The sequence below is a fragment of the Grammomys surdaster genome, unplaced genomic scaffold (genome assembly GCF_004785775.1).
Source record: "Grammomys surdaster isolate TR1022 unplaced genomic scaffold, NIH_TR_1.0 362, whole genome shotgun sequence".
Classification (NCBI taxonomy): Eukaryota; Metazoa; Chordata; class Mammalia; order Rodentia; family Muridae; genus Grammomys; species Grammomys surdaster.
The window spans coordinates 2,711,125-2,717,274 of record NW_021604781.1 but is presented as its reverse complement, the minus strand read 5'-3'; the positions used below and the strand labels follow the sequence as shown (position 1 = coordinate 2,717,274).

At 43.5% G+C, this 6,150-nt stretch overlaps 1 protein-coding gene across 3 annotated transcripts in view; it reads right to left on the bottom strand.

The window, feature by feature from the left end:
* The window catches only part of Uspl1 (ubiquitin specific peptidase like 1), a 31,947-nt gene extending 29,941 nt beyond the window's left edge, over positions 1-2,006 (bottom strand). For 2 of the 3 annotated variants that reach the window (XM_028779719.1, XM_028779721.1), the window contains exon 1: positions 1,879-2,006. The gene's annotated coding sequence lies outside the window, so the exon portion shown is untranslated. The remainder of the gene's footprint in view (positions 1-1,878) is intronic. The other variant, XM_028779720.1, reaches the window with a different exon arrangement.
* Positions 2,007-6,150: the final 4,144 nt, after the last annotated feature.

Below are 6,150 nucleotides of genomic sequence, written 5' to 3'. Positions count from 1 at the left end.
AAAACAAAAGAAAAAACTAGTTATGCTTTTTTGTCCTAGCTGAAAAGCCTTTCTTGTGAAGAATAAGTCTAAAAACATACATGCAGTTTGAAAAAATCTGTACCCAATTGGGAGGAGGAAGCAGATACAATTTAAGACCAGCCTCAGCTACAAATGAACTCAAAGTCTACCTGGGCTGGGAGGGGGTGGGGAGAGACAGACACAGACAGAGACAAAGAGAGGTAGTCATAGACACAGACAAAGAAAGGTTGGTATCAGTGAAGCTGAAGAAGTCAGCTCGACTGTTAGCTGGTTCTACTTATAACCTAGAGAATTTCAGGACACAGGAAAGTCCCATGCTACAGTGGTAAAAGCCAAAGCTACGCACCTGGATTTGTTCTAAGATGAAAACAAAGCCAAGGTAAGATGCTAACACCTAAGTTACAGTTACCAACTGGTCTACTTTGTTATGAGGAAGAGATGTGTTCCTTCTGTCATTCTGCATTCATTCTCAGAAGAGAAAACTGCAGGCTCCTCAAAAGGGTGTTGATAAAACTTTTTATCTGCCTGAGGAGCTAGAAAACTATCTGGAATGGTTCTTTCTCAATATGGGAGTAAAAATGAGAAGCCTTCAAGTCTGCTTTCCTGATCCATCTACTGTGTCAGGAAAGGAGTCGAGGCGTATGGAGCATGGAGGTGCATGTCTTTAAGCCTTTAATTCCAGGCCATGGATGTCTTTGAGTAGATCTATTGCAGATTTCTGTGAGTCTCAAGGCAGCCTGTTTCACATGTGAATTCCAAGCCAAGCAGGGGTATATAGTAAGACCTTGTCTATGGTAGGAAGGAAAGGAGAGGGGAGGGAGGAACCGCATTAAGACAGTAGTAGAAACACCAGGTAATATTAAGAAACTCTCCCTCCCCAAAGAATATTCATGTTTAAAATACCAAAAGTAGACTTTCAAGCGCTGTCTTATATATAAAACCCTGGGGTGTTTTTCAAATTTCAATTTGTCTAGAAATAAATTACCTTCTTATTTTTTTCTTCAAGTGTAACCTGTTCCTCCCTCTACAGTACCTAAATTTTGGCATCTTTGGGCTTCCAAATATAGACTAGAAAGTTTGTGTCGTCGTCTACTCTCATCTCTCTCATGTTTGCACGGCGTCATCTAAACTCGTGGACGGTGCTTTGAAATGTTTCGAACACGTTTCCATTCATAACACTGTCAAAGTGACATCTCCGCGTCAAACCACCTATTTAATCCAATCTGATTATAGAAGTCTACCCAAACAGCTCAATACATCCTAAAGATTATGGCATGGGCTTATTTCAAGAACAACCAAGTTTTTCCAGTGTTCATCTCCAGCACTTTTCCTCTACGCCCCACCCCGGCCTCATTTAGCTGTCAATCACGAGAGGGATTTGAATTTAATTCACTACATGTGTAGAAACTATTACAGGTACTCGAAGAAGGGCCTGGAACCCGTCGGATCTTTACCTCTCTCGGCTCTGCCAAGGCCAACAGACTTAAACCCCAGGCAAGGAGTAGGCTTTTCAGAGCCCAGTCCTGCTTGGTACCCAACCCAGCTTCCCGAATTTAAGACGAATAGGGCCACGCGAGGTGAGCTTCAAAAGCCAACCAAGGAAGTCCAAGAGGCGCGGCGTTCCGTTACCCAGCCCATCTCCACGCTCTTCGTGGAGCGGGCACAAACTCTGGTTTCTGTTCAGCGTTTACCTCTTTGAGCCGAAACGGACCCTAAAGACCCAGTCTGCACCTCCATTCTCCACCTTTCCCACCAGAACCTTGTTTCTACCCCATCCTTTCAGCGTGCCAAGGACCCAACCCGGGCACTCCAGCCGTCCCAATTTCTACTTCCCGAGGAATTTACTGTCTACCTTACCTGCCCGAAGCACTCTCCTTCTTCGTGTACAGTAGATCCGAACTCCTTTTCCAGCTTGAGGTCCAACACCACCAACCCGTAACGTTCAACCCACGTTCCCTCGGACGGCTCCTCCCCCACAGCCCTCTTCGCAAGGAAAGCAACTTCCGCTTGGGAGTCCGCCACCAAAGAGCTACCCCACAAACACTTTCCTGCAGAGCGCCCTGCTTGAAAGCACGCGGGCAGGGGAAGGGGAAGACCAGAGCACTTCCGGCAGTACTCCGCAGAGGCGTGGCTTGCCCGGCCTGCAAGCGCAGGCGCAGTGGGAACTGCGGCGACAGGGCGGGGCCCATAGCTACAGAGCCTGCAAAGTGTGAGTGGGGAAGGCGGGCGGGGAGTGGGGGGGTGGGGGTGGCGAGTACGGTTCTGGAAGCTGCTGGAAAGCGCTGGAGTGACGGAGGTGACGCCAGCGGCTGGGGGCGGGGCGTGATTAAAATTAGTGCGCGGCTTTCAGCGGAGGGATTACGCTGCTGAGGAAGGAGTGGTCGTTGGTCGGCAGCCTGGCGCGCAGGCCCAGTGATGGGCCCCACCGGCAGGCTATCATGGCGGCCGGCACGACGTGATCTCTTAGTGCGTTCTTGCCGCCCGCGCGCCACCGTACGTGTTCACAAATGGTTACCATACACGGAGATGCCCCTCCCTTCTTCCCTAAACCCATCCTTGGAGGCCAATTTTCCTTTCTTCCCTCTCTGATCTGCTCACGGTAAGGGGAGTAGCGAAAGACAAGCACTTGACCCGGGGTGGCACCGAGCAGTCGACCTGCGCATCTCAGCAGCCTTGCCTCCTTTAACTTCAGAGAGAAGGGAGATCTCAGTTGCTAAGTTTTAAGAACTGTCTTCGTAGAAAGGTCATGTGGTGTCAGGGAGGTCGAGACTGAACGCATTCATGAGGACATCCTATTCTTGGAGTCCTTTGAATAGACTGTTTCCACGGCCTGGGACTACAATTTGGAATTTTCTGGACCTTACAGGAATTATGACTGGCATTTTGGATTGCGGTTCTGTGGGGTCTTATTAGTGGTCTTAAACGACTATGTTCTGGCAGAATACTGATAATTTTGGTAGCGCGCTATGAGGAAGAAATTACTCAATAAAAGAATTTCAGTTTGTGGTACTTAGGAATGGGAATCGCTGAGCGTACCAACAGCGACTTTGTTAGGGTTTTTTTCCTCCCTCAAGACGAAAATAGACTGGTTACGTTTTGCTATTTTCATTTAATTTTATTTATTTTTGCATTTGCACTACATATTGTACTGGTATATTTGTTGTAAGATCAAACTAGTTAGATTTCTTTTTGTATAGATTATGAAGTTTTTATAAAGTATTTTTTCCTGAAATAGTAGCCAAGATTAATAGGATTGTTTTCTTATTCAACATGCTGTTTCCATTTTTAGAGTGGAGTACACTTCCCAATAAACACTTGCTGAATGTCAGCTCATAAATTGAATAATCTAATTGGTTCAGTTAAAATGTAACCAGACTTTTGAGTTGTAAAGCAACATCTACAAACGACTAGAATTAAAATAAAAATTGATTATTGCTGTCTTTAATGAAAATTTTATTAAAACAAAATTTTTGGCCAGAAAAATAGTGACAAACAAAATGAAGATGGAATATGGAGGGGGAAAAAAAAGAAAATTTCCTATTTACTTCAGGTAAGTAGTCCCGAGCTGAGGCGATACCATTTAGTTCTGTGTATTCCATTGTATCCAGAGTGCCTGTTTTTATATACATCGGACCCAAAGAGAGTATAGTTCCCCTCAGTAGATTAAAGTAGGTTTATCTATTTCCACTTAGAAATTCACATTCAATAAGTGGCAGCTTTTGTTTAGTTAATAATTGAGCTGTGGTAGGAATACAATGCTCTGCAAATCGTTTTGTGAGCTCTTGTTCTTTTCTATGTTGTATTCCTTAACTGAAAGCAAACCGTTAGCACCAACCTGGGATATAAATGCTACCTCTAAGCTGGGTATGGTAGAACACCTCTGTAATCCCAGCACTCAGGAGGACCTTGGGTGGAGGCCAGCTTGGGCTGTATAACAAATGAGGCCGTATGGATGAGACTTGTCTTAAAATCAAACCCTGCTGTGATTGTGTATTCTGGTCTCATTAAAAACTTACTGGACGGCAGAAATGTCTTCCATCAGTAGGTTACTTGCCCTGCAGTAATGAGGGCCTGAATTGGAGCCCCACACTTTTATAAAGCTTGGCCCAGCTGTATGCACCTTTTATCCCAGGCTGGGAAGGTGCAGATATGTGGGTTCCAGTGACACACTAGCCAGTCATCCTAGCTGAATCCTTGTCTCAAAAAGTGAGGCAGAGAGTTAGTTTCGCCCTCTGTCCTCCTCCTGTGCGCTCACAGCACACCAGCACGCACCCAGGCAGCCTAACACAGTCTGTAATCCCTTTCCTAAATCTTATCTTCAGAAAACCAGAAAATGCAAAAGCTCTTTGGTAGTAAAAAATGGTACAAACCAATGAGGTAAGTGAGCTTTATCCTGGATTTTACTGAACCAACATTAATAGGTTTGATTGCTGTGTGGTGCTCTTGGCTGCTGGCGTGAGGGGTTTTCTATAATGGTTTGTGTACTTTATAACTTTTGTCCTCTTTGTTTTGTCCGTACTGGGAAATGAATCCAGGCATCAAACCAGTGCTGGGCAAGTACTTTACCACTCAGCCATTTTCTCAGACCTCTTTTTTTTTTTTTTTTGTCTTAAATTTGAGATACAGTGTTACAAAGTTTCCCTTGCTGGCCTTGAGCTCATTTGTAGGCCAGGTCAACCTAGAATTGTCTTCATGCCTCAGTCTCCTGAGTAACTGAGATTATAGTCCTGTTCTACCAGGCCCCACTGTAAGTTTTTAAATTCCCAACTCTTAGATTTTAGTAAAAGAATTATCAGTCTATATTTGTATTTGATTTGGTAAGTCTTCTTGTGTAAGGCATTTGTTTAGAAAATTAACTTGAGGCATTATTTGTTCTCAGTGGATTCAAGTGAGTTAAATATGGGGAACATGCTACTCATGTACAATTATTGGGACAAAATAATTTAAAAATAAAGCAGAGCTTTTGTCAGCATATCCATAGAGTAGGCCAAAGATTGCATTAGTTGTCCCAAGGTATTGTTTTGTACTCTTGAGACTTTTAAGTAAACCATGATATCTCACAATGCATCCACACTTACCTGGTTCTCTTTTCCTCAAATGAGCAGATAAAATAAGAGTCACGGAGTAGATATTGGAGTACCTGATATCTAATTCTGTCTCTTGCTGTGTATGTTATACATGTTGTTTAATTTTGGTGCCCTGGGAACATCTATACAATGACGGGTTTAGAGCAGATAAACAGCTCGAGGGAAGTCCCTTATAGTTCTGACATCACCTGCAGATACTTACTCTTGAAACTACCACTAAGGACAGCATCCATCTCAACTTACACTGCTGTCTTGCTGGTCAAAACTTACTGCTTAAATTGAATAGTACATAGCTCAGACTTCACACAATGGTAGTCTTCATGCTATGTCTGTATCTGAGTTACCCAGTTCCCTGCCTAGGATCCATAAAAGCTGAGGGGGTGGTGTATGCGTATATAAGCAAGTAAAGTACTATTAAGATATGGTTTGTGTCCCAACTTTTAATGAGAGTGTTACATAAGATGCTCCTGTTTACCTTACCTGTTCGCTTGTCTTGGAGGTGACATTCTGTCATTGTGTCATTCTGCTTCTGATGTGGGATGCTTCAGTTTCTTTCAGAATCTGTCTTGGTTACTTTTCTTGCTGCTGTAACAAAATATCCTGATAACAGCAGTGTAAAGAAGAAAGGGTTTATTGTGGCTCACAGTACATCTAGTCGGGAAGTCACTGCAGCAGGAGCTTCAAGTTGCTGGTCAAATTGCCTGCACAGTCAAGAATCGAAAAGCTAAGGAGATAAATTAAAATGGAATAAAAATTGAAAGCACTGTACAATAAATTATATGTTTATCATTTCTCACACATGTGAATCTCTGTGTCCTAAACAGTAGCATAGCTACTTCTGTCTGCTGTGGCTTATATATCCCCTGTGTCTGTGTCATGAGAGTTGGATACTGGTGTTAATATCATACTTGACTCTAAACAAAATTGATTAATCATATCACTCGAGTGGCTTCTTCATTTGAAACCAGAGGAAGAAAGAGGGTGAGCTGTGTGGGTCCTTGACCCAGACTACTTATATATCTTTGAACATGACAGTCATGCA